This window comes from Bos indicus, chromosome 24 (genome assembly GCF_029378745.1).
Source record: "Bos indicus isolate NIAB-ARS_2022 breed Sahiwal x Tharparkar chromosome 24, NIAB-ARS_B.indTharparkar_mat_pri_1.0, whole genome shotgun sequence".
In the NCBI taxonomy this organism is placed as follows: domain Eukaryota; kingdom Metazoa; phylum Chordata; class Mammalia; order Artiodactyla; family Bovidae; genus Bos; species Bos indicus.
In genome coordinates this window covers 10,855,563-10,864,092 of record NC_091783.1, presented here as the reverse complement: position 1 = coordinate 10,864,092, position 8,530 = coordinate 10,855,563, and positions in this window count along the sequence as shown.

The window sequence follows — 8,530 nt, the reverse complement described above, 5'->3', positions numbered from 1 at the left end:
TCTCTAATTTAAAAAAGCATTCCAAATTATGTTAGGAGGAAAGCATTTCCAGGCAGAAAGTATATTGTACTATTTAGCAATTTATGCTATTATATACCAGAGAAGGCAATGGCAACCTGCTCCAGTACTCTTGCCTGGAAACTCCCATGGACAGAGGAGCCTGGTAGGCTGCAGTCCATGGGGTCACTAAGAGTCTGACACGACTGAGCGAGTTCACTTTCGCTTTTCACTTTCATGCATTGGAGAAGGAAATGGCAACCCACTCCAGTATTCTTTTTTTTTTTTTTTTTTTTTTTGAGATGTAGCTATTTTCTTTGTTTTTTTTATTTTATTTTATTTTTAAACTTTACATAATTGTATTAGTTTTGCCAAATATCAAAATGAATCCGCCACAGGTATACATGTGTTCCCCATCCTGAACCCTCCTCCCTCCTCCCTCCCCATACCATCCCTCTGGGTCGTCCCAGTGCACCAGCCCCAAGCATCCAGTATCATCTTTCTTGGTCCTACTTGAGCTTAGTCTCCAGTACCACTCCAGTATTCTTGCCTGGAGAATCCCAGGGACAGGGGGAGCCTCTTGGGCTGCTGTCTATGGGGTCGCACAGAGTCGGACACGACTGAAGTGACTTAGCAGCAACAGCTATTATATACTCATATATATTAATACTACTTGAGAGAATTTTAAGTTAGTATTTTGATTAAAATAGTAGAAAAAGCTGTCATCCTGTAAGTTGTTAGCACAATCAATTGCTAGAGAAAACTATTCTAGTACGTCTTTTTCTTCTCATTCTTGACTCTAATTTTATATTTTTTATTTCCTAGATTTGGGTGGTTAACATCTTACTTGCTTGCTCTCGTTTTTCATATATTAAAAAAAAAAGAAAACTGAGCTAACAGAACAGTCTGAGCTACCCTAACAGGAAGAGAACTGACATCTTTATTTTATATTGAGGTCCTAAGTCATCCAACTGTGAAGGTCTCTCATTATCACACGAGACAGTTTGTGTCAGGATTTAATTTGGTGTTACTATTACTTCCCAATGAGAGAATCTCATCTGAAAAATCGAGAAATTTATTTTTTCACTTGCAGAATGGTATTTAACCCTCATAATCTGCCTTCTGGAATAGAATAATAGAATAATCTGCCTTTCCCATTGCATGAAAGGGGGATTTCCAGAACAGAGAAGCTGGAATGCTAACTCAGAACACAAGCATCTGATATAGAAAATCAGATAGATCACCCCTAAAGACTTTACCATATAATATATGAGCTCAACTCTTCGGCAAGTTTAAAATATGGCAGATGGTGCTTAAAGATTGCAGGTTAAGTTTATATCTGGGACAAAGAACACTTCATATGGAGACTGGTTTTTATCTATTGGGCCATTCCTTCTGAAAGAATTTCAGGACTTCCCTGGTGATCCAGTGGTTAAGAATGCACCTGTCCATGCAAAAGACATGAGTTCAGTCTCTGGTCCAGGAAGATACCATATGCTGCAGGGCAACTAAGCCCATGTACCACAACTACTGAGTCCATAGTCTAGAGTTCAAGAGCTGCAGCCCTAGATCCTGTGCTCTGCAATAAGAGAAGCCACCACAGTGAGAAGCCTCTCACTGCAACTAGAGAAAACCTATATGCACCAATAAAGACAGCTGTAAATAAATATACAGAACATCTTTAAAAAAGAGACACCATTTGTCCTGGCTTCAACTCAGCCCAGGATTTAGAGAGAGAAAGAAAGCATTTCAATTAATAAACAGATGATTCTAAGAGGGAGAAACAAATACTCAGCTTTTATTAAAATGTGGTTTTTAGGATTATTTGCCCATCTAAACATTTTTCTATACGTGTTCTAAACGTGTTTCCATCTAAACATTTTTTCTATATTTTAGCAAAGTTGGAAATAAATGCTTAATTTTCTTTTCACTTTGTATAGAAAAAGGTACAGTTTGGATAATATAAAGACTGATTCTATTAAAAACTATATGTGCACCTACTCATAGCATGGTTGTAATAAAAGGGATATGGAAACAAGTTTAGATTACTTAGATTCATGGCTAGGGTCATGAGAGATAACAGCAAAGGCTTCGTACGATCTTGATTAACGTGCAAAATACAGGCTAGTGCTTGCCAAAGCTGCTCTCAAAGATAAATGCATTACATCTGAATCGGTGATACATAGACTAATTGATCACACAGCCCTAAGTGACCATCTTATACAGGAAGATTAATGGATCGTTGAGGCCCTGAGGATTAGCTACTGAACAAAATACATGATTCAATTCAGTTTCTTACTACAAATATGGCCTGGGTATTGCAATTGGCCTTTTTTTTTTTTTTTTTGAGTGTATGCATGAATATAAATAAAATTCTTTATTAATAAACTTTTCTCTAATCCTTTAAATTTTAGTTTTTTTAAACAAGTATATTACATTACAATACTGTATTAGTTTCAGGTGTACAGCAAAGTGATTCAGTTATATATATAAATATCAGGTTATTTCCATTATAGTTTATTATAAGAATTGAATATAGTTCTCTGTTCTATACTGTAAATCCATATTGTTTATCTATTTTATATTTTATAAAAATGGCAATTTTTATCTGTTAATCCTATAACTCATATATCCCTCCTCACTTTCCCTTTGGTATCTGTAGACTTGTTTTCTATGCCTGTGGATATGTTTCTGTTTTGTAAATAAGTTCATTTGTAGTATATTTTAGATTCTACATGTAAGTCATATCATATAATATTTGTCTTGCTCTGTCTGACTTACTTCATTTGGTACGATAATCTTTAGGTCCATTTATGTTGTGGCAAATGATATTATTTCATTTTTTAAGGCTGAGTAATTTTTTGTTGTTCAGTCGCTCTAGTCGTGTCTGACTCTTTTGCAAACCCATGAACTGCAGCATGCCAAGCTTCCCTGTCCTTCACCATCTCCTGGAGTTTGCACAGACTCATGTCTATTGAGTTGGTGATGCCATCAAACCATCTTGTCCTCTGTCTTCCCCTTTTCCTCCTGCCTTCAATCTTTCCCACAATCAGGACCTTTACTAGTGAGTCAGCTCTTCATATCTGGTGGCCAAAGTATTGGAGTTTCAGCTTCATCATCAGTCCTTGCATGAATATTCAGGACTGATTTCCTTTAGGATGGACTGGTTGTATCTCCTTGCAGTCCAAGGGACTCTCTAGAGTCTTCTCCAACACCACAGTTCAAAAGCATAAATTCTTTGGCACTCAGCCTTCTTTATGGCCCAACTCTCACATCCATACATTACTACTGGAAAAACCATAGCTTTGACTATATGGATCTTTGTTGGCAAAGTAAGTCTCTGCTTTTTAATATACTATCTAGGTTTGTCATAGCTTTTCTTTCAAGAAGCAAACATCTTTTATTTTCATGGCTGTAGCCACCATCTGCAGTGATTTTGGAACTGAGTAATATTCCATTGTATATGCACACACATATATTAATATACATATTTACACACACATCTTCTTCATCCATTCATCTGTTGATGGATACTTATGTTGCTTCCATATTTTGGCTATTATAAGTAGTGCTGCTATGAACATTGGGGCAATTGGCCTTTGAGAGCAATAGGATGCTAGAAACAGGTTCTCCATAGCAACCTGTACAGAATTTTCACCTTTGTTGATATGGAATCAGACACCTCACAGAGAAATCGCAAGTTGGACAAACTAGACTCAAACTTACTACAAGAAAAGCATATTCCATATCATAATGGTCACTTAGAGGCTTATAAGCCCTATATGAATATAACTACAGTTTGAAATATGTATAGACAGATCACAAACTGATGGAATCCTGGAAGGTGTTGATAAACACCCAAATCATGTTACTGTTATAAGGAGTTGTTTTTCAGTGGCCAAATCATGTCCGACTCTGTGGGACTCCATGGCCTGTAGCCCACCAGGCTCCTCTGTCCATGGGGTTTTAGCAAGAATACTAGAGTGGGTTGTTATTTCTTTTTCCAGGGGATCGTCAAAGAGCAGGGATTGAACCCATGTCTGCTGCACTGGCAGGAGGATTCTTTATCACTAAGCCGAGAGTACTGATGACCTAAATATTGAACATGTAGCTCTTCCTAAGGCTGCCAGAAAGTGCTTTAATTTTTTTTTTTTTTATAGTTTGAGACTGAAGTAAAGAATATCAGGAAAAGTTAGATATAAACTTATTGTGTCAAGTAAATGAGCAAATATTTATTCAAGGTCCTATAAAAATGTATCAGAGGGCAAAAGGGTTTCTTAGCTGGAGATAATTCTATAGTATAAGGCTGTTCTATCATTTTTTTTTTTAATTACAGAATAACTAAGTTAAAATAATGGAGAATATCAGATAGCTTAAGATGATTCCATTGGCTACATAGTAGAGATGAATGTGTGTGTGTGTGTGTGTGTGTGTGTGTGAACTTTGGTACACAGCTTTCATAAAGCTAAGAACAAGTATGAACATACATCCATACTCTCTTTTGTGAGATACAATATATTTAATATAATATGAGTGACTGAACTGAACTGAAACTTCATTTATAACTGCCTAGAATCCTAGGTGGAGAAGGCAATGGCACCCCATTCCAGTACTCTTGGCTGTAAAATTCCATGGATAGAGGAGCCTAGTGGGTTGCAATCCATGGGGTCGCTAAGAGTCAGACACGACTTCACTTTCACTTTTCACTTTCATGCCTTGGAGAAGGAAATGGCAACCCACTCCAGTGTTCTTGCTTGGAGAATCCCAGGGATGGGGGAGCCTGTTGGGCTGCCGTCTCTGGGGTAGCAGCAGCAGCAGAATCCTAGGTACTTGGTGAAGTCCTGTAGGTACGTCTACAACTGAGGGCATGATCACATGCAATGTTACTAAGAATGTTATTAAAAGTTGATCTATATTGACATGATCTTCAGGGAAATGTAAACCAAACCCACAACAGACCGTCACCTCACACCTGTTAGAATGTTTGTATTCAATAAGACTAGAAACGAGACCGGGCGAGGGTCTGGAGAAAAGGGAACACTTGCGCGCTGGTGCTGAGACGGCAAATTGGTGCAGCCACTACGGGAAACAATACGGGAACCTATTCTTCTAGTAGGACTGCCTTATGATCGGTAACCCACTTCTGGATATGTTTATTCAAAGAACATAACTATACTAACTGGAAAAGATATACGCACTGCATTTTCACTGCAGTATTATTTACAATAGCTAAGACATGGAAGTAACCTGGTATCCACTGGTGGAAGAATGGATAAAGAAAATGTGGCATATATGTATAAATTGGATATTATTCAGCCATAAAAAAGGAAGCCTTTGCAAGAGTGCAGATGGACCTTGAGGATACTGTGCTAATTCAGATGAAGAGAAATGCTGTAAGAGCTTGCCTTTATGCAGAATCATAAATAAGCAACAAACACATACAGAGAATAGACAGGACTTGCCAGAGGCGAGGGATAGGACATGGGCCAAAGGGGTGAAGGTGATCAAAAGTTATGAACCTCCAGTTACAAGATAACCGAGTACAAGTCCAGGGGATGGTAGAGCACAGCGTAGTGACTATAGTTAATAAGCATTTTATATTTAAAAGTTGCTGAGTATATTTTTTAAATTATTTTATTCAAGTATAGTTGGTTTATAATGGTAATTTCTGCTGTACAGAAAAGTGATTGTTATATATACACACACATTATTTTCTTTTCCATTGTGATTTATCACATAATATTGAGTATCGTTCCCTGTGCTATACAGTAGAATCTGTTGTTTTTCCATTCTATATATAATAATCTACATTTGTTAGCCCCAAACTCCCAGTCCATCTCCCACCCTTCTCCCACTTTGCAGCCACAAGGCTATTCTCTATGTGAGTCTCTTTCTCTTTTGAGAACAAGCTCATTTTTGTCACTTTAGATTCCATATACAAGTGATATCATGTAGTTTAATCTTACTGACTTACTTCACTTACAATAATCATCTCTAGGTCCATTCATGTGCTGTTAATGGATTATTTCATTTATGACTGAGTAGTATTTCATTGCATACATGTGCATCTTTATCTATTCATTTGCTGATGAACATTTAGGTTATTTCCATGTCTTGAAAATTGTGATTAGTGCTGCTTTGAGTCTAGGGGTGCATGTACCTGTTTGAATTAGCTTTGTCCATATATAAGTGGGATTCCTGGATCATATGGTAGTTCCATTTTTAATTTCTTGAGGAACTTCCATACTGTTTCCATAGCGGTTGAACCAATTTACATCCCCACCTATAGTGTAGAATTCCCTTTTCTCCACACCTGTTAAGAGTAGATTTTAAAAGTCCTCATCACACACACACACAAACTGGTATAGAAATGGATGTTAAGTGGACTTCATGCTGTGATCATTTCAAAGTATACACAAATTAAATCTTGCTGTTCACCTGAAACAAGTTTGAGATATAATTGACATAATACTGTCTCAAGTCTTCAGAGATTATTGGGAATTCAAATTACTAGCATTTTCCTAATTACTAGGGGCTTCCCAGGTGGCACAGTGGTGAAGAATCTGCCTGCTGATGCAGGAAATTCGGGTTTGATCCCTGACTCAGGAAGATTCTCAGGAGGAGGAAATGGCAACCCACTCCAGTATACCTGAGTGGAAAATTCCATGGCCAAAGGAGCCTGATAGGCTACAGCCCATGGGGCCGCAAAGAGTCAGACATGACTGATCACACACACACAACCAATTACTTGTGTTTTAAAATAAGAAATGCTGTTATTTCTTTTGAACCTAAAGCTATCGCTGCTACTCTATTGATACTATAACAGCAGGGGTGTGGGGAGTCATAAGGACAGTGATATGGGTTATTCTTTCTGAATAAATTATTTGAAAAAAGACCACTCTCAATTGATAAAGTAGTTTAATACAGATTTTCATTATGTAAAGCTAAATCTCAGAACAAACACTGGAATCAGAAGTATGGCTGCGGGATTTAACCTAAGATGCCAAGTTTAAATTTCAAAACATAGTTTTAGTAGAAGTATATCACAAATGTTGCATGGGACATACTTAAAGTATTACTTGTTATTTAATTGAAATTCAATTTACTTGATATCTTGTGCTTTATTAAACAAGCCTGAACAATTTTAACCCTAATAAAAATACGAGATGAACTCTTTATTGTAGATGCGGCAGCATCACTATTTTAGATTGCTTTTACATCTATTTTTAGATTGCTTTTTTCTTCCCTCTGGGTGGTTGTGAGATAGACAGACTGGGACCTGGGACCCTTGACTGCAGTGCTTCCATCTGGACAAATGCTCACTTAAGGGACCAGCTCACACCTTCCTCCTCAGAGAGGGAGCAAAAGTCCTATTACTTGTTTTTGCTCCCTCATGCTGCAGGCAAGATAATAAAGCCTTGCCTGAATTTCTCCTCTGGCCTCTCATCAATTTCTATTGATTAAAGAGCCCAAGAAACCCAGATGGCAATAGTTACACAGAAATATGTGGAGTCTTCAACTTAAAGAGACATGTACAGAATTAAAACTAATCTGAAAGGGTTGCAGGATCGTAGGAATGAAAAGGAATCCTGCTAAAGCTGAGTTCCTCTAGGAGATTACGATTAACTTCTATCCCATATAGTCTTCCCTTTCTTGTTGGAAATCTGTTTGCCTCAAGACTGAGGAGTATCAAAGAAAACGGAGGATTGAAACTGAGCAGAACCTTGTGGGGTCCTCCCAGATTCAAAAGCCTTCCCAGACCCCCATTTGTTTGTAGGAAAAAGGCTTCAGCTTACTCTATCTTCCTTGAGTTCTACTGGGCAGTTTCAAACAATGAGTAATCAGGTAAATGAGAATGTGGAAACAAAGAAGCCGGCAAACAACAGTGCAGCGATAAAGCAGAGTCCTCCTTCCTCCTCGAGGGGTGCAAAGCAGTTTATCTTAGAGTTTTTCTGCAGGAACTAAGGCCCTCACCAATGTGGAGGTGAGGAACTGCATGCTGAACGCAGCTCCTGAAGCGTTACCCTGTTACCTCCCCACAAGCCAAGGAGAAGAAAAGTCACTTACCCCGCAAGCCTCACCCAAAATTTTGCCTTTAAAAACTCTGAAACCCACTGGGGAACTCACAAGCTGCCAGCTCCTCTTGCTTGACCCTTGCAATAAACCTGCCTCTGTTTAAACTTTGAAGTTTGTTTTCTTGGCCTCACCATGCGTTAGGCCTAAGAACTTTGGTTCAACAATACTAACAGCTGTAGAGAATGAGACCAAAGGAGGCAACCTCCATTGGGAAAGTACCACTCCCAAGCCTTCAGTAACATAAGCTGTATATCACAGTCTCTTGTTACTACAAGAAAGAATATAGTTTTGCCTGTTCTCAGGAGCTAGCAGTTTAGAGTGGCCTGGAGAAATTGTTGCAAGACATCAGGAGGAGACGACAGAGCAGCTAGGGCCCGGCCTCTGGAATAAGAGGGGCCTGTAACATGCTATCCAGGAATATCAGAGCTTCAGAGAGGTACCTCAGAGAAAATGTAAT